This window comes from Camelus dromedarius, chromosome 5 (genome assembly GCF_036321535.1).
Source record: "Camelus dromedarius isolate mCamDro1 chromosome 5, mCamDro1.pat, whole genome shotgun sequence".
NCBI classification, from domain to species: domain Eukaryota; kingdom Metazoa; phylum Chordata; class Mammalia; order Artiodactyla; family Camelidae; genus Camelus; species Camelus dromedarius.
The window spans coordinates 34,544,228-34,571,519 of NC_087440.1; the positions used below are offsets into that span (position 1 = coordinate 34,544,228).

Sequence of the window (27,292 nt, forward strand, 5' to 3'; positions counted from 1 at the left end):
TTGCCATTGCTTTTCCTTGGAATGATAATCCACATGCCGGGATTTCAAATGAGTTTAATACACATTTTCTTGATTAATGGAAAATGGCAGAGTGCAGGAGACTGAAACAGTTCGTGCTTTGCTTGATTAATTAATAAGGGACTCTCTTTTCCCAGCTTCGACTCATTATGCTAATGAAGTGTCATCAATTAAGGCTTTCCCTTGATTATTGAATCTGTCAGGTAGTGCTCAGTAAAAATGCTGCATTCCTTTGCTGTCTGGGTGGAATTGCCATTGCAGATTTTTATGAACTGCTTCTTCCATTAGCTGCTGTTTATTCTATTTTCTCATTATTATATCTTTTTCTTGACCTTAAGAGAAGTGATTATGGAAAGCTTGGAATGAACTGGAAAATATTATCTTTGGAAATATGGGTCAAGAAAATGTGTTAATAGAAAAATACACACCATTCTTCATTCAGAACTTATTTGTAATTTATTAATAGAGTTAAAAAATTAATCAAAAGAATATATTGAACTTTCTGAAGTAAGTCTTTGGCATTGTCATCAGATTACATAAGCAGTTCAGAAATACATGGTCTTAATCATTTCTCACCCTACTATTCAAATTAAATTTTAAGAGGAAATTTTTTTCCCCTAAGGGAAATATCCTGAGAACAAAAGGGTACATATTTAAATGCTTTATTCTCTTTATGTAAAGTTCTAATTTGCTTACAAATATTATTTAGATTTGAATCCACTTAAAGATGACAAAAATATGAAAAGAGTATAACCAAGTGCAGCCTCTAGATTAGGTTTAGGAAACAAACATTTGTGTATGTCTTAGTGGGTTTTGCTTCGCAGCACTGAAGTTCAGGCTTTCGGTGTAGAACAGTTTTGTACACTCGTGATATCTAATCCTCTTATTAGGGAACACCTTACTGTAAGATTAGGTAGGTAGTCCCCAATAGTGAGGGACTGTTAAACCACTTATAAAGGTTGTAAGTGGTAGAAGACCTGAGTAAAACATTTACAATCATCCATCTCATCTACTTTTGTTAACTGGCAATAATAATGAATTCGTTTAATTTTCTCATTTCACTTTACCTGAAGTAAAAAATACCTTTATTGTTTTATGGTACATTTCTGTACCGTAAAATTCTTTTTTTCTTTTTCAACTAATGGTATCATCTCTTTAATTAATTCATCAATTTCTCAGTTTCCCTGACCATTGAATGAGGAGATAGTATTCATTCATGGCTATTTTTCTAGAGATTTTAGATATAAATAAATGGGGAAGTAAATGGGATACTCTACTACTTGCTTTTAGGGAATACTCTTTTATTCTGGTGCTATGAGTTTTAAAATCAGAGGAAGACATCTGATAGTGCTTGTTGTTGAGTATATTGATTCTTAGTAACCTCCATTAGTCTTAATAAAGTTAATTTCTTTTTTAGAGAGCAGTTCTTTTCTTTGCTTTCAGGAGGAATGTTTCCAGTTCATTGGAACCCTAGATGTGCTGTGTCTTTGGGTCACATCTTTAACTCCTTCTCTGTGTCTCAAACCTGTAACTGCACTACAAAAAGACTGATCCATAAAGAGAACTAAATATGCTGCTGAGCAGAGGCAGCACTGACGGTCTCAACATGGAACCTGTCTTATCTTCTCAGAAGGATCTTGGTGAGAAACAAATCTAAGGGTGGACAAGTAGGGGGTTTGTAATCATCAGAATTCAGGCCTGAGCTTATAGCAATGCTATTCCTTTGGAGGACCAGCCCCAAGCAGCAGATTCTCTGCATCTGGCCATGCACTAGGGCAATCCATTTAGCCCTTAGAGCCAGTATTCCATTCGATAGTCATACTTACATGTGTGCTGAGTGATATGGAGAAACAGTGAAAACCTTCTGGAACAGAAAATAGTGGAAGATCAGATAACCTAGGTAAAGAAAAATTAGTTTAAGCCCTACCTGCTGTATTGCATGCATTCAGTGTCATCATTTTAATCTTCTATTTGTTTTGTTTCTGATATCAAAGTCATGATAACTAGGTAGGATGAGATGGGCTGAAATATTTTTTTAAATCAAATTTCTCTCCATAAGTTTCTTCTTGTGAACAATGAAACTTTACTTTCATTGTAGAAAACAACTTATATTCAGTTTTTCACCAAAAAGTGTACATGTTCCTGCTGTCATTAAATTTGAAGTTGTAGGACTGTTATATTTATAACACTGCAGTTTGGATGAATGAGAGAAATAGATGAGTATCATAGATTTGAGGATATGAGATATGATTCTGTCATTCATAACTAAAGTCATTCTGGGTGTATAACATAATCTCACTGTGTCCTGCTTGGTTTGAAATACAAAATAAAATGTGTGTGGAAAGGAATGCCATATCTATACAACTGATTCACTTTATTTCTAGCAAAATGAACTTCAGAGCCTGAATATATATGAAGTGTGCAGATCAACAGATAAAAGAAGTATTTTTCAGATGGACAATATTATGTGTTAGTAATCAACAGTTAAACAAAAGGAAATCGCATATAATCAGTTTAACAATTATTTGAACATGTTTTGCATGTTTAAATGACAGAATTATATTTCATATCCTCAAATCTATGCCATACATTGTTTCAACATGTATTGCAATCCATTACTTTGCCCTAGTTGAAGCCAAATGGTAACTTGAATTCTTCTAATAAACTTCCTTCTTGGTAGGAATTGAACATTTTGTGAGACACAGCATAAAGTAGTTAAATAGGCAGATCCTGGCGCCAAACAGTCTGGGTGTGAATTCTAGCCCTCCTCCTTACTAGCTGTGTAAACATGAGCAATCCATTTAATATTTCCATACTTCATTTTCCTCTTCCATAATTAAAATAATACCTGCCTCATTCAGTCATTGTGAAGATTAAATGAGTTAATAGAAGCATGTTAGCATTGATTAAATGCTATACAAGTTTGCTATTGTAATATAGGGCAATATATTATATTGACAATTTTTACTGAATTTTTGAATCAGTACATGTGTGTTTATATTCTGTCTCTAAGGATACCTTTATTATTTTTTTGTTTTTAGATCTTGGATAGGTAATCAGACTCTTGAGGCTCAATTTTCTTATCTGTAAAATAAGTGTAATGATAGGATCTATGTAAATTAAATGAGATTAAATAAATTCTGATACATATGCTTGATAAATCTAATCATCATATCTAATTTTTATTTACACATAAAATAATTTTGCCACATGAATATAGTTTATCGTCCTTGACCAAATTCAGTATATATTAAAATTGCTTTGTTATAGATGCATAGGCTAGAAAGAAGTAATATAATATATTCCAGATTCAGTATTAAAAATGCATTATTGAGCATCTGTTTTACAGTTCAGTGTTCTCCCTTGTCAGGACAAAATCCTGAACTACGTCAAAAAACCAAACATGACAACCTTAATAGAAATGAATTACGTAGCACAGGAAATTCTTCCTACTGTTGAAAGATACCATTGTTTTTAAAGGAAAGCAATATTTGCCCTTTTTTTTAATTGAAGTATAGTCAGTTTACAATGTGTTAATTTCTGGTGTACAGCATAATGATTCCTTTATATATGTGTATATATATATTCCTTTTCATATTCTTTTCATTACAGGCTATTATAAGATATTGAGTATAGTTCCCTGTGCTATATAGTAGACCTTATTATTTATCTATTTTATACATAGTAGTTAGTATCTACAAATCCCAACTCCCAGTTTATCCCTCCACCCCTTGCTTCCCCCCAGTAACCATAAGTTTGTTTTCTATCTCTGTGCATGTGTGTCTGTTTTGTAAATGAATTGATTTGTGTCACTTTTTTTAGATTTCACATATAAGTGATATCATATGGTATTTTTTTTCTCTTTCTGGCTTATTTCACTTAGTATGACAATCTCCAGGTCCATCCATGTTTCTGCAAATGGCATTATTTTTAGTCTTTTTTTATGGCTGAGTAATATTCCATCACACACACACACACACACACACACACACACACACACACACACACACACACACTCTCTCTTATAACTTCTTTATCCAATCATCTGTCGAATGACATTTAGGTTGCTTCTATGTCTTGGCTATTGTAAATAGTGTGGCTGTGAACGTTGGGATGCATGTATCTTTTTGAATTAGAGTTTACTCTGGATGTGTGCCCAAGAATGGATTGCTGGATCACAGGGTGAGTCTGTTTTCAGTTTTTTTAAGGAATCTCCATACTGTTTTCCATAATGGCTGCACCAGACTACATTGCTACTAAAGTGTTAGGAGGGTTTCCTTTTCTCCACACCCTCCCCAGTATGTACCATTTGTGGACTTTTGAATGATGGCCATTGTGATTGGTGTGAGATGATACCTCATTGTAGTTTTGATTTGCATTTCTCTGATAATTACTGAGCATTTTTTCATGTGCCTATTGGCCATTTGTATGTCTTCATGGACAGATTTCTATTTAGGTCTTCTAACCATTTTTTGATTGGGTTGTTAGGGTTTTTTTGTTTTGTTTTGTTTTGTTTTTTGATATTAAGCTATATAAGCTGTTTGGATATTTTAGAAATTAAGCCCTTGTCAGTCGCATCTTTTGTAAGTATTTTCTCCCATTCCAAATGCTGTCGTCTCGTTTTGTTTATGGTTTCTTTTACTGTGCAAAAACTTATATGTTTAATTAGGTTCTATTTGTTTATTTTTGCTTCTATTTCTTTTGCCTTGGGAGACTGACCTAAGAAAACATTGGTACAATTTATATCAGAGAATGTTTTGCCTTTATTTCCTTCTAGGAGGTTTATAATGTCTTATGTTTAAGTATTTAAGCCATTTTGTGTTTGTTTTTGTGTATGGTATGAGGGAGTTTTCTAACTTCATTAATTTGCATGTGACTATCCAGTTTTCCCAATACCATTTGCTGAAGAGGATGTCTTTTGTCCATTGTCTATCCTTGCCTCCTTTGTGGAAGATTAATTGACTGTAGGTGTATTGGTTTATTTCTGGGCAATATTTGCCCTTTGACTGACATAATTACATCTAAGTCACAAAGTGATCAGAAATTAAAGCTTTATTGAAACTTGAAAATTTACTGCTTTTCTGATTTTTTTTTTTTAGGCCAAATGCACATACTCCATGAAACAAAATAAAAAACTTCATAGCCTAATTTTAAATTTATCATCACCAGTATCATAACATATATAAGCAAAGTGAGAGTGGTTAGGGGAATCTATATATTCATTCAAGGAACTGAAGGAAGAAGTATTTCCCCTCAATTTATAAAATACAAATTATGAAATGACTACAAATTCAGTGGTGGTTATTGCTCTGTCCTTTGAACATATTTTACTTGTACTTTCCTTTTGCTTTGCCTGCTTTTATATTTTCATATTATACTTGGCTCCTCATGAATTATGGAATCACTTTTGAGAAATTGAGAAGTGAGTTAACCATGACCTGCCATCTGCCCTTTTTCTCCTGGGCACACAAACTAAGGCTATATTCTTGACTTCTCTTGTAGATTGTTGTGACCATGTGATCAAGCATTCTCCAGTGGTATGTGAGAGAAAGTGATATGCATGTTTCCAGGTCCATCCTGTAAAAATCGCCCAAAGGCTCTCCTTCATGCTTTTCTCCTTTCTTTCTACCCTAAATAGGAACTCCTAGAGTACCCCTACTGTATCCTCAAGCTTGATCATTGACTTGGAATGTCCCTAGACAGTTGCATGAGAATAAGACTCTCTTGAATCATTACACATTTAGTTACATCGTCTATAGCCCAGTTCATCCTACCTAATGGAAAAATGATGATTTTGAAATGGAATGCTGTTGTGAAAAATTGAAATGTGTTAAAACATAAATTTTTGCTCTAACAAAAAAAAATAGAGGTCATGTATTAGGTGGAGATAAAAGTATATACAGCAAGGGGCAGAAGTGGAAATATGGACTATATGATGGCAAAACATTTTGAAAGTGCTTGCCTGCAATGACTGGAAGGTAAACCAATGTCTACTGAACCTGTAACTCTAGGAGGAATGAGGAGAAAAAGTAAGAATGTTAGTAAATGCATAACTGTTATTTGCTGCACTGCATTGTATTTTGAGAAACTGCTGAGCCCAGGCAAGAATTAGCTGCTTTTAAACAGAGATTGAAAAGAATAGAGAAGCTGGATTAAAAGCATCATAGGGTTGAAAAATAAAACTGCTCTGAACTCTTTACAGTAGGAGGTAAGACTGAGAAAGCCTCTAAGAACCAAAGACATAATGAAAGGTCTTCAGCTTGAGCAAAATCAGCTTGAGAGGGGTTGTCTTCTCATTCACTCCTGTTGTTTCAGATGGCCTTAAAGAATTATCAGAGAGAGAGAGTGAAAGAGAGCATGAGCAGGGTGGGGATTAGGGAGAAGGAAGGAAGGATAGCAGAAAGATAAGAAAGAAGGGAGGAAGGGAGGGAAGGAGGAAGGAAGGAAAGAAGGAAGAAGCAGCAGGGTATGTGGAGGCAGAGGAAGAACAAAGAAATAAAGCCAACTTAATAGAGCTGAATTAAAAACTACAGCTAGGAAAAAAACTTTGGCTTATTTAGAATATGAAAATGACTGGAACATGGAACTTATCAGAAGCATACTCATTTTTAATGGAATTGTATTACTTCAGAAACCACTAAACCTATAAAATCATTAGCAATTTAGGAATTTCAATGACATGGATGTAGGGATTTTAACATTATTCTTGCAACTTCTCTGTAAATCTGATATTGTATTAAAATGAAAAGTCAAAAAGAAGCCCTCATCTGCCAATAAGAGAAGAATATGTGATCATCAACCAATGAATGCCAGGCATTTCACCACAGGAAAATAGCTGTTCAAACTGTGAAGCTTCTAAGTAGGTCATCCTTGATCCCACCTACTTTCCAGTGTGGCTATTGAAGATGTGATATTGTGATTTATAGTAAGAAATATATATTGGATCTCTTCCTCATTTCTGGCACAGAGCTCCTAAAACCCTAGGAATTTCCTAACTAATGGGAGAGAATGGTGTCTTTTGTCATGTTGAGGAGGTGACTTTTGGACTACACCTAAGGGTGAGGGCTGATTGCCTGGAGAACCAACCATATGATTAGAGGGTTGGAAATTTCACCTTAACCTCATCTTGCTTCCAGGCTGGAGACTGAGTTCATTCACCAATGGCTAGTGATTTAATCAGCCATGCCTATGGGATGAAGCCTCTATAAAAACCCAAACGGACGGTGTTCTGAGAGCTTCTGGGTTGGGAATATGATCCCCAGAACTATCTTGGAAACTGTAGACATGTTCGAGAACTTGCCTTCAGTTTTGATTTTCAAATGATTTTAGTGTAGAGACACCTTGTACCCTGTAAACTTGGAAATTCCATGATTTATGGGAGCAAGAAATCACTTTTCACTGTGCTGATCTCTTACATATTCGGGTCCAGTTGTTTTTTAGCCTATCCTAACACCAGTTTTTTAAAAAAGGATAAAATCTATAATATCCAACTGGAACTGTAGAGATCCAAGAAATACATTAATCTAACTTTATCTCAACTGTTGTAGGGGATAATTTAAAAATTCCACCTCCAAAATGTTTCAAAATGTATATAGTAAATAAAAAATAAAATTAGGCTAAAACAGCTTGAGAAATGATAGGCGGTCTATATTTTCTATCACCCTACTGATCATGCTTAAAACCCATCTTTAGTTTGTCTTTGTCCTAATTTAAAAAAAAAAAGAAAAGTTGAAAGGTATCTCCAAGTTAATTTATGACTATATCTAGAATGAGCAGAAAACACTTACTACTTGTCACTTTGCTATTGTATTCTAAGGTACTAAAGCGTTAGAAGTCTATTATGATGTCATTTGAAAATAAATTCTTTTTCACTATTGAATCTTCAGTATCCTTGGAAGCAAATTTGTGTTACTGTAATTTAGAATATATAGTAGCAAAAAAATTTTGCAGAAAACAACAGTAACAACAAAAAAGCAATACAAAGTTTACCGTTCATATTTATTCCAGCTAGAAACACTTTTCCTTTATAAACTTCATTATAGAAAATCAGTAACATGGAAGGGAGATAGGTGTACCCAAATATTAAATATTATTCTAATATGAAAATAAAAGTATTGAAAATTAATAGTTTTATGTCACCACTTACACTTTGTATAATTTTAGTTTCTGTTATGTTAAAATTGTGTTCGTGGAAACTCTTTACTTTTCCCATTATATTTTAGGTGATCTAAGTTGGAGTCTCAATTGCCAGTTGTTTTTTTTTTAAACTCATTTTCTCTTGTTACAGGAAACTGGAAAGTAAAATAGGAAACATAGCGTTCTGATAAAAAACAGTAGGCATCTTGTGCTGAGGTAAGTGCAAGCAGTAATTCTGCATTGCAGTTATTACTACAGAATCAATAAGTATGGAACTAGAAAACAAATGAATCTTACTGAAGGTTTAATCAACCGCCAGTCTCTGGTAGTGCCCTTCTGTGAAACAATGTCATTTTATGAAGAATTTATTAACTTGACTTTTATTTTTGACTCAGTGCATTCAAAAGTAGTATCACTATTAAATTATTATCCTCTGCTAATTTCTACATAGAATGTGTTCTAAAAGTACAACTGGGAATGAGAGGAAGACAAAATGCTTCAAGAAGGGGCCAGATTTTTCCAAAATAAAATATTTATTAAATGTTACAATTAGAGCTGTTACTCTTCTAAACAATTAAAGTATGATAAATTATGTAATAAAATGCATGTCCTAGAGGTTTACAACATGTTCTTTTTAAAAAATGATAAAACTAATGCATATTCATCCCAGGAAGGCAAAAAGAAGAAAATAAAATGTACCTATCTTCTACCAAAGAATAATCTATTTTCTGCGTAACTCATTTCTTTCTTTCTTTCTTTTCTTTCTTTCTTTCTTTTTTTCTTTTTTCTTTTTTTTTTTTTCTAGGTGTGGGGGAGGTAATTAGGTTTATTTGTTCATCCTTGGAGGAGGTACTGGGCATTTCTTGCTTGCTTGCTTGCTTACTTGCTTTCTTGCTTGCTTGCTTGCTTACTTGCTTTCTTGCTTTCTATCTGTATCATCTGTCTTATCTGTCCTTTCAGACCTTCTCGCCCTTGTGTGTGTATACACGCTATATGTGTTTCTTTGTTTTTCTTTATTTTTATCAAATTGAATTATACAAGTTTATTTTCTCCTTTATGCACTTCACATATATTGTGAACATTTTTATATCATTAAGTATTCATGTAAAACATAGTTTTATATAGCTTTATAGAATTCTTTTTATATATGTACTATGTAGTCATCTGTTTACCTATAGTCAAACATTTACTGTTTCCAATTTTATCTGTTACTAATAGCTTTTCTATAAATACCTTTTCTTCACAACCGTATAGCCCAATTTTTAACTCTCTTGTTATTATCAATTCTTAGGGATGAAATTCTTTGGCCACAAAGTAGCAGCCTCTTTTTAAAGGCTCTTGCTGTTAACTGCCAAAATAATTTCAAACTAGATGTGCTAATTTAATTCCAACCTACAATGCCTAGAAGGATATGTTCACTGTACCCTAGCCAAGTATTATTCTCATTATTAAAATGCTTGATAATTGATCAAACTGTATCTTATTACTGTTTAATTGAATTTTTAACTCAGATTATATTCAATATATTTTCATATGTTTATCCATTATTTGTATTTCTTATTTACAATTTTACATTTTTACATTAATGGTATAAACCAGAATGATGTTGAAAAGTAGAATACTGGACATTTTTTCTCTTTGTTTCTGAATTTAATGGAACTGCCCTATAGCTGTTCAGGTGTAAAGTGTGGTGTTGACTAAAATCATGGGGTTTTAAACATGGCCTTTAACTGAAGAGCAAAGGAGAAACAGTGTGTTTATTTTACCTGTTTTTCTTTTAGTTGTTTTGCTCTGCTTTTCACTGCCTCATTTGTTTCAAAGGAAACTGTTTCAAATAATAATTTATTTGAAATTAAAATTGTCTTTGTAATGTATAACTATATATAACAAAGTACCATCAGAAATATTTTTCCTCACTAAAAATATATCTTTGGTTTAATAAAACAAAAATTATTTAAGTTAGACCTTAATAAACTGGAGTGTGAAATTACTCATCTACAGGTTGCACCATTTAAAATTTCATTACCAGTTTTAAAGGTCTGGATATGCAAATTGATTCTGTAAATTTTAAAGAGGATAATTTTTAATCTACCTAAAATAAACTATTTTTAAGAATTTTTGGAAAGACAATTTACATGCAAATACATTATGTGCTAAGTTCAGCTATTTCTTGTCTGTTTAATAAGCAAGTCTGACGAAAGAAGCCTACTCAGCAACACTGTTAGCTGCTAGTTTGGTGCACACTACTGATTGTATTTCTAAATCAATTATGCAACAAACATGATGGAATGTATGCAAGTAAGTATTATCTTCTTCAGTACTGTCATTCTGAAACTTTTTATGCCGACTCTAATAACACTATCACTGTTTAAAACCTTTTAAAATCTCCTGTGCCACTGTCTTCACTTGTTCTAAAATACTCTTTTGAATATCTTATTAGCTGCAATTATATTTTGATTGTGTAAATCACAAAACTTTTTGGAGCCAAGTAGTTATACCAGGATGTACGGGTGTTCAGTTCAAATACTGTTGTACAAAACGTGCCACATGAGCAAATGGCTTTTTGATGAAAACCACTGTTATTGGCCATTCATGTATGCTTCCCTAGTTTCTATCAAATATAATCTTTCAGATTCCTCAAATTTTAATATAAAAAGCTCAACTGGTTAACCCTTTTCAGCTTTTTTGGTGGTATAATTGACAAATAGGAATTGGAAATATTTAAGGTGTACAACTTTATGATTTGATACATGTACATATTGCAAAAGATCACCACAATTAAGCTAATTAATATATCCATCACCTTATGTAGTTACTCTTTAGCAAATTTCAAGAACACAGCACAGTACTGTTAATATTTACTGTGTATCATTAAATCTCCACAATTTACTCATCTTGCATAACTGAAACTTTGTACCCTTTTGACCAACCTCTCCCATTCTCCCCAATCCCCCACCTCTGGCAACCTCCATTCTACTTTCTGCTTTTATGAGTTTGACTATTTTAGATTCCACGTATATGCAAGATCATGCAGTGTTTGTCTGTGTCTGGCTTATTTCACTTAGTGTAATGTCCTTAGGGTTTATCCATGTTGTCACAAATGGAAGAATTTTCTTCTTTTTTAAGGTTGAATAATTTTCTACATATATGTATCACACGCACATATCTATCATATTTTCTTTGTCCATCCAGTTTTGCTATGTGAATCATGATGCTGTGGAGCAAGAGAGTGCAGGTATCTTTTTGAGATTCTGATTTCGATTCTTTTGCATATATACCCAGAAGTGGGATTGTTGGATAATATTGTAGTTAATTTTTTAAAATTTGAGGAAACATCATACTGTTTTTTATAGCACCGTTTTCAAAGCACTGTTTTCTTGCACCATTTTGCATTCCCATCAACAGTGTACGAGGGTTCCAATTTCTCCACATCTCACCAACACTTATCTTTTGTGTTTTTAATAACAGCCACCCTAACAGATGTGAGGTGATATCTCATTTTAGTTTTGATTTGCAGATCCAGCATATCTTAATCCTTGTTTCTGCTTTGTGTTTAAAACACATATTGCAATCTTAGAAAAAACTTTGTTCTTACTCAAATAAACTTCCACATGTTTACATTCCATTTTTTTTCTGCCAAATTTAGTTTAAAAATATAAGTGAACATAGTTTGAAAAGTGAAATAAAATAGGATATGGTTCTTTTTCTAGTGGATATAGAAGTATCTGGCTATAATTAACTAAAAAGTTGTCTATGTAATTTACTGATTTGGCAGCAACATTTAAAATATACTGATATTTTAAATGATGAAATTAATTACCAGTTAATTACCAGTTACCTACTCAGACATATAAGCAGAGCTAAAGATTTGAAAAGTGGCCTTAGGAAGGTGCAGATTGGAAATTTCTCATAATTCAATAATCTCTTGCTCCTTAGCTTGGATAACCTTACATAATGATGCCTCATCAGGAAGATAAGGCTATGTTATTCCGACAGGGAAGAACACATATTTGGACTGTTTTTTGTATTTTCCCCACCTTGAATCTAATAAAAAGGTTAATACTAACATGTAAAGAATATCAAGTGGAATCGTCAAAGACCACTGATGGTCTTGATAATACCAGAGTAGTGGAGTCTTCAGTGAGAACAGCAATTGGTCAGTTATTTCCCATAATCAACCATTACAATATTAGTGTTTTCCAGGACTCAGTCATGTTTTTTTCCCCGATTTTTATCTTCTATATTTTACATGGAAGCTCTTTTCCATTTCTATAGTCTCCATCTAAATATTATAGACTTTAGAGTTCAACTCCAGAGTTAACCTTTCATGCAAACTCCAGACTTCTGAATCAAACTTTCTATTGGATATCTTCACAAGAATGTTCCTTCATAACAGTGTGTCTAAAACTCAGCATTTTTTTCAAATTGTTTTCTATTGCCTTTGCCTCTGCCACAGACTAGGTATTTCTCATTATCCATTATCCAAAATTTGTCACTGTAATTGTTGCAGTTATCTCTTAACTAGTTGCCCTGCTTCTTGTTCTGTAACCAAGTTAATATCTATACTTAGTTATGTTTCTGATACACAAATAAAATTGTGCCATTTCTGTGCTTGAATTGTTGAAGTAGCCCCTTAGCTCAATTTGACAAATTAAAAATTCATGACATACTATAGCAAACTATCTCAACTCGGCACTCTGTACTCCCACTTTATCAGTAGAGTTGCTCTGGTCTAAACTTACCAGCTTTCTCGTGCCACTTTGCTTTTGTGCATGCCTTTCTTCATGCCTAAAGAGCTCTACAATGCTTTTCTTACAAGAAAGTCAATAATTTTTTTAAGACTCAGTCAAAACTCATTAGTAAAGTCACTTTTGACTTACCATAGTAAACTTATGCTCCCTTTCCACACACCAAGGTTGCCATTAATTGGACTAGAGCAACTTACTAACTTAAGTTTTGATTTCTCAATTTTCTCTTCTCTAGATTTAAGCTATCTTGAAGTGAAAGATCATGTTTTGTTATCTTACATTTGCATCAGTAAGCATAGTCCTTAGCCTGTGGCAGAATCTAGTTCAATGATATCCATTCTCTTTGAGGGCCACAGTAGAGTTGGATATGTTCGCATCGGGGGTGGGCCCTGATTCACCCAGATAGATTCAGTTTCAGGAAGTGCCCATCTAGCTGCTTTGCATGTTGATCTATAGCTTAATTTCTTGGGGAAAAAAAGACTATTAAAATTTTTTAAATAATAGAAAAGGAACAAGGTTTGGAGTGAAACAAATTTTGCTGTAACTGTTTCACAAGCATGATGAAATTATTTGTCCTTGGGCAAGTTACTGAATATTGAGTCATTAAAATAAGACTCACCATCTATATACAGCATAATTGTTGTGAAAAGTAAAATGAAGTAAGATAGTGTTTTTATCATAAGCTCATCGTTGTATAGCTTATTCATTCTTGTATTAAATGATACTTTAAAATAGAACCAACCATACAAATTGAATGAATAAATTTACACATAAGAAATTTGCATTTATAGGTACTAAGAATCATACCATAGGGTTTCTCAGTATTTTTTGAACATTAATGTTACTACAAGGTCTAAGAAAAATTAGTCTCTCTTTGAACATGTAAGCAAATTTGAATGGTATATTTACTGTAGAATTTTTCAGTGTCATTTAAAACATATTAATGCATGATATTCTGTGAGTCTCTAATATGGGGCATTGCATGGAGTATTTTCCCAAGCTATTTCACTGCAGAATTTTTCCCACTTATTTTTCATGGAACTGCTTTTCACATCTCATAGAACATTTTTCTGTGACTTAGTCATTAAGATTGAGTTTAGAAAGTCATATTTAACCCCATAATTTATCTTTTAGTGAGATATAAAATTCAGTATTCCACACTGAGTAGTATAGAAACAGAAAAGAGTTTAAGTAACATTCCTGGCCATTTTCCTAACACTGCACAGTAAAACTTTCTTAGACAATTAAAATGGTCTATAAGCTGTGCTGTTCAATACTGAAACCACTAGCATCATGCAGCTATTAATAACTTGAAATGTGTGTATTACGATCAAAGAACTGAATTATTATTTCATCCAATTTTAATTGATTTAAATTTAAATTTGAATAGCTATATGTGGCTGGTGACTTTTTATTAGACACCTCAGTTCTAAGCAGTTATTCTGTTGTGGACAATTACACTTTACCTGTCATAAGTGGTATGGATTAATTTTCCTCACTTTAACCTGAAAGTTGAATCATCTCCCAGTTTTTCTTAGTAACTTTTTATAGTTCTTTCACTCATCAATTTGATGAAAGTCATTTTTGAATCCAGTTTAATTTCCTGCCATTGCCACTTCTTGGAACAAATAGTTCTTTAAGTTTATTATCCACTAAGACTATGAACTTCCTGATCTTTATTGTAAGATAACTTTGACCAATTTCAGTGTTTTACCTCTTATCCACTTATATCAGAGTTAGACAAAAAAATCCATTGGTAATTTATCTGTTATATTCATGTCTACATAAAGTTTGATCCTATTTCTTCTATACCTTTACCTTTTGAATTAAATGATTACCATCATGTGAATTATTATGTGAGTCTACATAACGTTCTAGAAGCACATTGTTTTATATTGATTCAGGACATTGTACTTTGGCTTGTGTCTATCACTGTCATTAAAATGCATAAGAATTTATTAAACATTTTGGTTATCCCAAGACAGGGTTAATAGCCTGGGAGCGGAAGAAGGATGGCAAGTAAAAAATATAAATATCAATAAAATATTCTATTATTATCTCTCTTCTTTTCTAGGTTATAGATAATTACACATAATTGAATTTTGAATTTTGTGCCTTTATAATCTTTCCTTTGAGCTTCCCTACTCCAGATTGTGGCTTCTACTTTTCTGCTTATTTGTGCTAAACTGTGAGACCTTATGCTTTATTTCATTAGTGTCTTCACTTATTGAAAAAGTCTGATATTATCCAGCAACTTGAAGATTTCAAATCTTAGAGACTTATGGATTGAAAGGATTATGATACACCCTGATCTCCATCTTCAATCCCAAATAAGAGCAATAGAAAAATATTAAATGGCTCTGCCAAAGTTTAAATTTCCTCTGATTTTTTCACATTCAGTAAACCTTTAAAAGTCTTTTGAGAGAAGTTTTATAATGTAAAAAAATCTAAGTAGGTTATGTTGACCCCTTTCCCTATAATCATTTCTTCTCTCTAACAACTATAATAAATTAATTCAACACAGTTTACTCAGATTTTGCCAAGGATATATTCCTTTTTGTCAGACTCATAACCAATTCTAAAAGCCATCTGTGCCTGGTTCTCCTCTTTTTCTAGGCACATTCCCAACCCCTTGGAGTTAGGCACCAACAAGTGACTCATTATGTTTGAGGTGTTTCAGAGTTCATGTTTTGCTTGCATCCTGCAGTTATCTCTAACTTTAGAATTATTAATATATTTTGATACTGAATAATATCTCTGATTTTTAGAGTCTCATTTAACCCTCCTACCCTGTGTGTCATTTCAGTTAAAAAACAAAGAGTTAAACACCTTGCTAGGTATGTTCAGCTTTAGTGGATAATGCCAAACAATTTTCAAAAAATTGTTTTATCATCTCAGAGTCTCATGAGCAGTTCATAAGAGTACCACTTACTACACATGCTCAACAACACTTAGTGTTTGTTCTCAGTTAAAAGAATTAATCAGTCTAGCCAGTTTGCAGAGGTATGGCATTTTGGTTATAATTTATGTATGTGCAAACCTGTCTGTGATTTGATACCCTCTTTTGAGAATTGCCTAAGTCATTTTCCTTTTTTCAAACCGTGATGTCTGTCTTTTTCCAATTAATTTTATAGATTTTTAGAAATATTTATGGATATGTATCTATTGTGGAATGCAGGTACTGAAAGTATCTTCTCCTAGTTTATGGAGTCCTTTTCTACTCTCTTAATGGTATCTTTTGATAATTTTAATGAAGTCCAATTAGACATCGTTTTTACCTTATGGTTAGTGTTTTCAGTACCTTTTTAAGAAATCTTCAACTACTCCAAAGTCATAAAGATTTTCTCTTATAATAAATTATTCTTTTCTAATTTATACGTCTAAATCCTGCTTTATTTTTATCCCAGTTTGGAATGTGATTTAGTTTCCATTATCACTCATTCCATATCATATCATTCCACGCTAAGTATTATAGTAATTAGGGGTTTAATGTAGATATTAGAAGCTACATGGATATGGGAAGAGATGCAGCAATGAAAGCACAGAAGGCTGCAATTGGAGTATAGAAGAAATAGTCACTAAATGTCTTCCATTGGAATATCTAGATACATTGGAGAAACTGAAACTTGAAGGAATAAAAAGGCTTCCCATTTAGCTGCTAAATTAGCACTTTAAAGAGAAGTGCATAGAGAGATCTGTGATTACTGCTATAAAGGTAAAGTAAAGCTTATATGAGAGTTTCCAGAAAAAAAGGATTTCTGCAACATTTTCCCTTTGCCCTCAGTAAGCACTGTAGCTGATCAAGGTTCTTTGGCTGGTAAAGTGACCCCACCCCAAACTTTTATTTTTATAGAGCCTGAGCCATTAAGAGTTATTTTGGAGCCATTAGGACTCCTATTTGTGTTGGTTATTGCAGTTTTATATTCAATTAACCACATGACATCAGAGTACTAGAAGACTCCTCAGAAAATGGGTTCCAGACACGTTCCTCCCTGCTTACATTGTGTATTGGCAACCCAATTTCCCCTTGGTATTCCCCCATTCAGTGTAGAGAGAGACTCAGCTGGGTGCCTTTAGCCGTCAGCTCCCCAACTAGTGAGGGCACGAGTGCTTCAGTCCAGAAGGAGTGATCTGGGTGCCATACACATCATCTATTACTGTCCAACTCTTATGCTGCTCTGATCTATTCATTTTGTATCATAAGTTCTGTGAGAAGCTCTGCTATGATTATGATTGGTCTCTTTTCTTGGGCGAAAAGTGGAAGATTACTGAGAAGAACTACAATCCCCTCTGCATCTGGTCCCAGGAGTGAAAGTGATACGTGTTGCCTTCATTCTCTGCTGTCCATTTGAGATTCCCTCTTTTTGGATAGTGCTTCTGCCAGTAGAGGTTACCTACTGAGATCCTTATCTCTTAGAAGTCTTGACATCTCAAGTCATAGCTATTGCACTTGTCCATTTACCTTCAAAAATGGATAAACTCATATCAAAATACATGCAAATGTTTGGCCTAGGTATCAAACATAATCCTTTCCATACCTGTATCTAATAACAGCTCTACCTCCTCATGATGATTTGGGTCAGTTGTATCTTCCAGGCTGATAATTCCTTTCCTTGCCTGTTGTCTCTTAATATAAAGAGCCTTTAAGTGGCCAGGTAATAACCATAATTTAAGTTTAGTGGGACTCTTCCTGTTTCCCTTAGGGAAATACTTGTCTCTGGCAACCTGGACATCTAAACACATGTTGCCATGGGGACAGGAAGTGCAAGTTTCCCAGTAAAGACATTGCATTTGATACTAACTAAGGCCACTATGACTTTTATCCTTGTTAACCAAACCCGTGTTTTATCCTATCTGTTAAAGGCACAGAAGCAGTAAATGGTCATTGATTTAGCATAAAAGTGAATATTGAAAAAGGTCTCCCCATCTTTGTAAGCTATCATGTCCAAGCTGACATGTTTCAGTTATACCTTCAGAAGATATTTCCTTCACTCTTCAGGTCAACAGCATCTAGGCAGTGAGATGGATAATAGGACCAGTGGATCCCATGTATATTAAATTTCATACCTTCTTTTCTGTAAAATGCAGTTATGTTATGTGGGGTCGTGGGTAAGTGGATCATGCTAGATATGATTCTATCTGAGGCCTCACAGGGAGTAAAGCATACCCTATTGGATGTGTATATATATATTCCGCTCAAGATGAATCACTGCCCTTTGCAGTATGAAAGGAATCCAATGTAATTAACTTGCCCTCAAGTAATAGATTGTCTCTTCAAGGGATAGCATTATAGTAGGAACTCGGAATTAGTCTCTATTACTGACTTCATCAGCAGCAGTATGTAAGTAAATTTTGGAGATTGAAGTCCGTACAGTCGGATCCATATGTAGAATTTATTACTGTCTCCATGGCCACTGCATTTATAAGCCCATTCGCCCAGTCCTAGGGTGGACTATGACAGAGGCTGACTGTTATTGACTGACTTAGTTTAATGTACCCTCTAAAGTGGGTGTTTTCATGTAATATGAAACTCTTCAATTTGTGCCCTTTTTTTATAGTGCCTGTGCATCTTCCCAAGATGTCCTTGTTCCCTGTCTTCCAATATTTCTCCTTCCAGCTTCTCTTCAGTCAAGCCATTTGACACTGCCCATGAGTCCTCTGACTCCTAAAGATGAGAGTCAACATACATGTTGGAAGCCCTTTAGCTTTCAAAATAATACTTTAATTGGTGAGTAGTTCTACCGTTTTTCTTTCATCAGCTTTCTTCAGTGCATTAGAAGCACCTACAGAAAGCCATTCAATTCCATATATATTATAATTTTTACTTCCCAAACTTCTTAAATGCCAGTTTATTGCCCCAACCATAAATCATAAAACTGCTAGAAGAAAACAGTAACATAAGCAGAACACTTTTTGACATAAACCACAGCAATATTTTTTTTATCTGTCTCCAAAGGCAAAGGAAACAAAAGCAAAAATAAACTGATAGGACCTAATTAAACTTAAAAGCTTTTGCACAATAAAAGAAACCAACAAGAAAAACAACCTACTGAATGGGAGAAAATATTTGCAAATGATATGACCCTTAAGGGATTAATACCAAAATATACAAAGAACTCATACAACTCAATATAAAAAAAAATGAACAACCCTATTAAAATATAAGCAAACACCTGAACATTTTTCCAAAGAAGGTATACATATGGCCAGTAGTCACATGAAAAGATGCTCAGCATAGCTAACCATCAGAGTAATACAAATTAAAAGCACAATGAGATATCATCTCACACCTCTCAAAATGACTGTTGTCAAAAAAAGCACAAATAACAAATGTTGGTGAGGATGTGGAAAAAAGGGAGCCTTTGTACACTGTTGGTAAGAATATAAATTGGTGCATGTATAAACTGTGTCATCTCATCCACCTGATTATGCAATGCCTTCTCTGCAGTGATGCCTTTCGGTGAATATTCATGTGGGAAACAAATATTTTCATAGATTGCCCATTTTGAGCAGTATACCATCATGCTCCTACTCTAGGCTTTCTATTCTCAATGTTCTGAACACATTCTATCCATTTTCCTGACTAATTTTTTAAAAAGTTAAATACTATCATAAATCGTTGCATGTATATTTTTATTTAATTATCTTTGTATCAAAAGTGGACAAACAGAAATCACCTTGTATTTTATCCACTTGTAGGTTCTCTCTTCACTACTGTATTTCTTTGTCATGTAGAAGGTATAAGGTGGCAGCATATTATGTGTGATCATCTGTATATCAGGCCTGATGTTTTTTGCTCAATAGACTTGCCATGAAGAACTCTCCATGGACCCATCAGTGTAAGAAAGGTAAGGTGGCAATACCATGGAGTATGAGCCAAATGCAATTTGCTATGTCTTCTAGAACTACTCAAGTCTAATCTCACTCATACCATGTTATCATAATGGATTACTTTTATACACACCCAGTTTTATATCACAGTGGAATAGAAAGCCAGCAGTTCTAAGAAACCAAAAAAAAAATCAATTTATAATCAAAGAATTATATTTCAATTTGTAAATATTCAGGCACAACTGTACTGGAAGACATAAAAAGAGACACTGCATGTGTCCACTCTAAGTCTAAACTAATACAGTTATATTGTGGTGATGACCCAAAAATTATGAGCTAAATTGCCATTGGTGAAGAAATTTTCTGAAATAACAAACAACTATTGGTACATTCAGAACAAAATAATGTACAATCTTCTCATGATTTATTGTCATAATTTTTCAAAAATGTAGTTAGGATTTGTATGTAGTTTTTAACTTACAGTTGACTCTTGAAGGCTGGAAAAGAATTCAAAAGATAGACGATATTGGAGTTGGAAGAAGTTTAAGAAAGGAAAAGGAAAACCATGTTTCAAGAAACAGTTATGCTTGAGAAACCAATATTTTCAGGGCAGTGTAGTGAAGCCTCTTGTTTACCAACCTAATTCTTTTGATACAGAAATCTGTTACTTGGATGTGTGTTTTATAAAACATCATAGTATCTTGAGTCCAAGGAGCAGATCAATTATTTAAGTCATTTATGATAATTATATTTTTCTTGCTAGGGATTAGTTTAAGATAGGGAATGGGATCATTATTGGCCAATGATAAAGTATTTGAAATTTTCTCAAGCTGGGAGTTTCCACTGGTGTGAAAAGTAGTCAGCAAGAAATATCCCTTCTTCATTTATTGGATGTTGTTAGCTCTCTATGGAATTACAATAGCCATCATATAATCATGAAGAACAAGTCAAAACAAAAAGATGGAAGAAACAAGACCCTTGCTCTTGACAATGAGTATAAATAAACCAACAATGGAATATTCCTGATATATGAACTTCCTGTTTCTTCAGATAATACATCCACTTATTGTTTAAGCCATTTTAACTACAATTTCTGTATTTTGTAACTGATGTCATTCTGATATAGCAAGTGTTGAAGAGTTATTTTAGCATATTTATCTTCAGTCTAAACTAGAATCTAACATCAAAAGGTGCTTTAAAACACATTTAAATTAACCAATAAAGGAGAATTTTTCACTACTAAACCTAAGCAATCACCCTATTTTATTAATAGGTATATGAAAAAGGCATTTTTTATTTCTTTTGTTCCCAGAAGCACTCGATAATCCACAGGGAAAAGAAGATGGTAGCCGATTCTATTTAATGTCTCTAAAATTAAATACTTTTTTGGTATAAAGATGATTGAAAAATCATCTGTACATTATTTGCAATGCATATGCAATGCTATTTTTAGAGTGTTATTAATGAAGATGACATATTAGGATTTTATCTAAGGATTTGCATAGCATTAAATAACGTTCCTGGTCATAGTTAAGATTGATTTTCCAGCTTTTTAAAGATGTTTTCTTTTGAAAAGAAGTCTACATTTCTAGCTGAATAATATTTTGTGGTGAAAAATAAAACTTAGTGGGCTACTTTAAAATTATTTTGGGTGGCCTTATATTAATTTTCTGGTTGGTAGGGCAATCTAAAGAAATCTTGGAGGAAGATTTTTACTTTCTGAAAGAGTAAAGGAGTAAAAACTTTATGACTGCACTTGGAACTGTCTTTGATTTTGCCTACTGTAGGGTGATCAGTAAGTGTTTTTTATCAAAGCAATTAGATGAATATTTACTCTAGATACTGAAAATTATCATTGGGTCTACTGTTTACATGAAATGCTAAGCAAAGCAGGAAAAAACTGAAGAAAACTCAAGATATCCCTCAAAGAAACCTTTCACTGAAAAATTAGAAGATGGGCTTATTCTAAGTGTAGTAACAGGATTCTCATGGCATAAGGAAAAGTTTTTCTGTACTGTGTAATTCCGTTCTGTTTATTCAAGAGATGTTAAAGCAATAAAGACAAGAACATGTTTTCATGCTATAATTACTAATGGTATGTGTTAATAAGTGCCAACCCCCTGTCAAATTTGGCACTGTCATTGATGCTGGCTGAATGTAGCTTAATTTTTGGGTGCCTTTCATATACTTCATATTGAGTATAATACTAATATTCCCCAAAGCACTTGGAAAGAGCTACTTTGTATGGTGATTAGAGAAAACATAAGCATCAGGAGACAGATTTTTTCCAAGGGACTTTTGTTTTTTGTATGTGAATCAGGCATAAAGTTTTAAATGCATGCTTCTTGAAAATTTAGAGAATCATCTATGAGAGAAACAACTACAACAACAACAAAATTGTCCATCTTTTCTAAGGAGATTGGGGTCTAAACATGATCAGTGCAAGATATTAATGGGCCTTCTAAAAATATTAATTATTTTTAAAGCTTAGTGGGCCATCTTGTGTTAGAAATAAGGGAGGCAGTATCTTGTGCACTTTAAAAATTTTTTGTTTTCAAAAACAATTGATTATTGTTTTCTTGTGTCTCGCTAAAATCTTCTGTCTCTACTTCTGCAGTTAAGATAGTAAGTAGTAAACACAAATATTAAGTGAGTTCTCATAGACTACATAGGATAAATCATATGTGAGGTCTTTACTTGTTTTTTGTATTGTTTTTTCAGTTATAGTTTATAATACTTTGTGGGACCTTGTGTGATTGCTAATTGCTAAGTCAATAAAAAATAAGTAGAAATCACGTCATCAAGCTGGCATTGCCTATGCATGTACGTATTATCATTGCCAGTTATTAGTTCCAACAGGAGGTTGGGAACTTCCATTTTTAACTGAAATTATTATATTTAGTATAATAATTAAAGAATATTTCTTATATATCTAAATTTCTCACTCAGTAAACAAATACTGTATAAAATATAGAAGTATAATACTTTCATATATATAAAATCTCAATCTTTCTAACCCATTTCTTAATTTTTCATTTCTCATTTTGAGTGAAAATGCTTAGAAACTGAAAATAATTGAATTAATCAAGTTCCCTCTCTTTTGATCTTGTATAATCTGAAATTCAGTCTTAAAAGTGCAAAGATATATCACTTTATATCATATAGATATTAAATGGTAATAAGGGAAGACTTAATAATAATAAATTTGACAAGTAGATGCAACATACATATTTCTTAAAAATATAACTTACGAAAACTGATACAAGATGAAATAGAAAATCAGGATAGTTCTACATCTATAATAAAAATGGAATTCATTATAAAAAGCTTTCCACAAAGAACTCCAGGCCTAGATGCTTTCATTGATTAACTATGCCAGACATTTAAGGAATAAATAATACCAGTTTTACACAGATTTTTCAGAAAATAAGAAGGGAACACTTTCCAACTTATTTTATGAGACCAGTGGAATCCTATTATCAAAACGTGAAAAAGAGGTTGCAAATTTAAGACTATACCAAAATATAGAAAGTAGGGGTCAAGGACACTCTTCTGCCATTAAAATACTAACTAAAATCAAGTTTTACTAAAAAATGCACTTTCATAGCCTATGACATGATTAAAATTATTTAAAAAATCTCCTGACAATATTATTCAATATGTAAAAACTTGATAAAGAAAAGAAAAAGGGGAATTTTGATAACCCTGTGTAAAAGTACAAAATCTTCATATTCTTAGTTTTTCTTTTAAATGAGCATTGAGAATTTGCAACTCTCTAACCTTAGGGAAAAAGGATAACCATACAATGTCATTATTTTCGTATTTTAAAGTGTATAATCTGGAGCTACTTACCTGGAAGTTATTGCTGATCATCTTGACAATTCAGAGAAAAACTTCCACCTTGTAATATGTAAAAAGCCTTTCCAGCAGGACAAGACCATTTAGTGTTGTTAAGGAGTACTAAGGAGAGAGCTATATACCCAGAAGTGGGAATGCTGGATCATCTGGTAGCTTTGTTTTTAATTTTTGAGAAACCTCTGTTCTGTTTTCCATACTGGCTGCACCAATTTACATCCCTACTAACAATGCACATCCGTTTTCTACAACTTCACCAACACTTGTTAATTCCTATTTTTTGATAATAGCTGTTCTAACAGATATGAGGTGATATCTCATCATGGTTTTTATTTGCATTTCCTTGGTGATTAGTGATGTTGAGCACATTTTCATGTCCTGTTGAAAATTTGTATATCTTCTTTGGGAAAATATCTGTTGAGTTCCTCTGTCCATTTTAAATCAGGTTTTTTTTTTGCTATGAATTCTTTATAAATTTTGGATTTTATCCCCTTATCCAGTACATGGTTTGCACGTGCATTTTCCTATTCCATAGATTACCTTTTCATTTTGTTAATGGTTTCCTTTGCTGTCCACAAGCTTTTTAGTTTGATGTAGTTCTACTTGTTTAGTTCTCAGGAGAATATTTTAAACAGAATATTAACTAGGATATTCTTCTGGAATAGTCTCTAGGCCTATATGTATTTGTGAAATGGTGACTGTTTTGATCATGATGAACTGAATCACCAGTAAATGATGAAATTGCATTAAAACATTTTATTTAATGGAGAGGAAGTACCTGTTATATTTTAGAGAGATTTGCCTCCAAATAACCATTATCTTTATTCTTTTGGAGTTCAAGCAAACTTTAAATTCTGACACATATACTTATGTGGCAGTTTTGGCAGTGGCAAATAAGTGATTTACTTGGCTTTTAATCTGTGAGTCAGTGTGTATGTATATGTGTATGTGTCATGTGCTTCCATTTCCAGGTATATAGTTACTTGTTTTTTGCAATATTAACTGTCTTTAACTATCCTAATGATACTTAGGATAGTAATTTATTAAAAATCAGCTCAAATATCCTATGTTTTAATTTGTAGCTTGGAAGGGTGACTGAACAGTTGGAGTGTCAGAGTATATTTACACTGATTTAAACTTCGAAGATTACAAATAATTTTACAAATAGATACATGTTAATTTTGACTTTACAAAAAGAACTCCACGTTAGTCTCACATTCTAATAGGTAGTAACTAAAGGAAAATAGTTTTAAAATTGTTTCTGTATACTTCTCTGATCAAAATTCCCCAGTTTTTACAGAGAAAGTTTCACATTTTTCACAGAATTTTAAGCCTGCACACCACATTTAGCCCCACCCTTCCCCGTCATTATAATTTGTGTCCTTAAAGCATTTAGAACAAATTATATATATGTGTGTGTGTTTACATATACATACACACATACATATATATAATTATAGCTGATGCTAATCCTATTGTGTCTGAATTACCATCCAAAATATACTTACGTTTCAAATTGTTCTTTTATGATTTCATGAAAAATTCCTGACTACTATAACCTATGCTAATCTTATTGTTCCCAGTCTCAGAGGAAAAGCATTTGCAGTTTCATCATTAAGAGTGATTTTAGCTCTAGATTTTTTTTTATAGATGGCCTTTATCAGGTTGAAGAACTTCACTTCTACCTTTATTTTACTGAGATGTTTTATCAGGAAAGAATGTGTTGGATTTAGTTAAATGGTTTCTCTGTGTCTATTGAGATGATTATGTGCTTTTTCTTTATTATTTTGTTAATACAGTGAATTACATTAACTTTTGAATGTGAAATCAAAGTTTCATTGTAGTCAACTTTATTGAGATATAATTAACATGCAGTAATATGCACTTAGTTTAAGTGAACAGTTCAGTGAGTTTTTCAAATGTATTTCTGCCTTGTAATGAAAACCCCAATCAAGTTTTAGAATATTTCTGTTACTCCAGAAGTTCTTTTGTGACTCTTTGCTTTTTGCAGTTATCCCTTCACAGCCAACCCTTGCCCGGTGCAGTGCAACCCCTGGTCTGATTCTTACTACTATAGATTCGTTTTACTTGTCCTAAACATTCATGTAATGGAACCATACAATTTATACTCTTTTGCATCTTGATTTTTTCACTCCATATAACATTTTGGAAGTTGTTTTGGTTATCTGTAGTCAATTTCTTGTTGTTGTTGAATATTATTTTATTGTATGGTTACACCACAATTTGTTTATCATTTTACCTACTGATGGATATTTGTGCTGCTTCCATTTTGTGGTAATAATTGTTGAAATTGTTATGTACATTAATGTACAAGTTTTGTATGCATATATATTTTCAATTTTCTTGGGGAAATGCTTAGGAGTGGAATTTCTAGTTTTTATAAAAGTGGTTTGTGTATTAAGTAGATGTTAAACTTTATAATATACTACGAAACTCTTTTTGAATGGTTAAATTTAATTTTTTATTACTTTTTTTACTGAAGTATAGTCAGTTTACAATGTCATATCAATTTCTGGTATATGGAATACTACTCAGCCATAAAAAATAATAGATAAATTTAGTATTTTGACCAGCGATGAAAGTTTCACTTGTTTGGCATCTGTGCTGGTTATTGTCAATCATTTAATTCTAGATATTCTAGTGAGTATATAGTGGTATCATATTATGATTTATTTTGGATTTCTCTGATATCTAGGAATGTTGAGGATTTTAATATCTACTTATTGGATATATATTTTAAAATTTCTTTTTCATTGTTTAAATGTCGCATTTGTCACATTGGGCAGTATGTCTCATTATTTAGTTGAAATGTTTTCTACATGTTCTAATTACATACCCTTTATCAGGCATTTGTATTGTAAGTATTTTCTCCCAGTGAATTGCATTTTCATTATTTCAGTGTGTTTAAAGCACATTTTTAATCAATTCTAAATTATTTTTCCTGTGATTTGTGTACTCTTAAAAATATTGTCCTACCACAAAATCAAGAATTTCTTCTATCTTTCTTTCTATATATTTATTTTATTTGTCATTTCTAGAATAACATTTGGTTCTTTCATCATTTTTTTTCCTGAGACTTTCCATTTCTTGTGTGGAATTTGTATTCATTGGTCTTTTATTTCATTGAGGACATAGTAACCATTTCTGTATTCTTTCTGTTAGTACTAACATCTGGATTCTCTTATTTTTAGTCAATTGATTTCCTTTCTTTGATGTTGTGTTCCATTTTCTTGATTCTTGGTATTTCATGACCTTTTGGATAGTATCCTGGGCATTATGAATATTACATTGTGTGGGTTCTTAATTCTGTTATTACTCTCCAATGACTATGTTTTTGTTTCTTTCAGTAAGTGTTTTTCTTGGCTGTACTTGACCTTTATATTTTGTTTCTTGGGGAACAAGTCTGGTCCTCGTTCAGATCTTTTTTTTTTTTTTTTCCTTACTTAATTTTTCTTGAATCTGTTCCACACGTGTGTTTGAGAGATCAGTCACAGACATGGGTAGAAATGTTGAAGATTCCCCTCTTTGTCCGTTTTCCATTCATGATTCCCCTACTATCTTTGCCGTTCCTAGCTTCCTGGCTTCACTTTTCAATCTTCCCAGACCAGAAAAACTATAGTCTTTTCCAAGTGTGCCCTCTGCTCCCATTATGCATGTCTTACAGATCATGCTTTAGCCTGCAA

General features: G+C 32.8%; 1 long non-coding RNA gene across 1 annotated transcript in view; it reads left to right on the forward strand.

Annotated features, from left to right (window-relative positions):
- LOC105094197 (uncharacterized) overlaps positions 1–27,292 on the forward strand; it is a 1,056,246-nt gene that overhangs the window by 298,841 nt on the left and 730,113 nt on the right. The window contains exons 9-11 of the long non-coding RNA XR_004137286.2: positions 8,306–8,370; positions 10,341–10,452; positions 19,602–19,750. This is a non-coding gene — a long non-coding RNA (uncharacterized LOC105094197). The remainder of the gene's footprint in view (positions 1–8,305; positions 8,371–10,340; positions 10,453–19,601; positions 19,751–27,292) is intronic.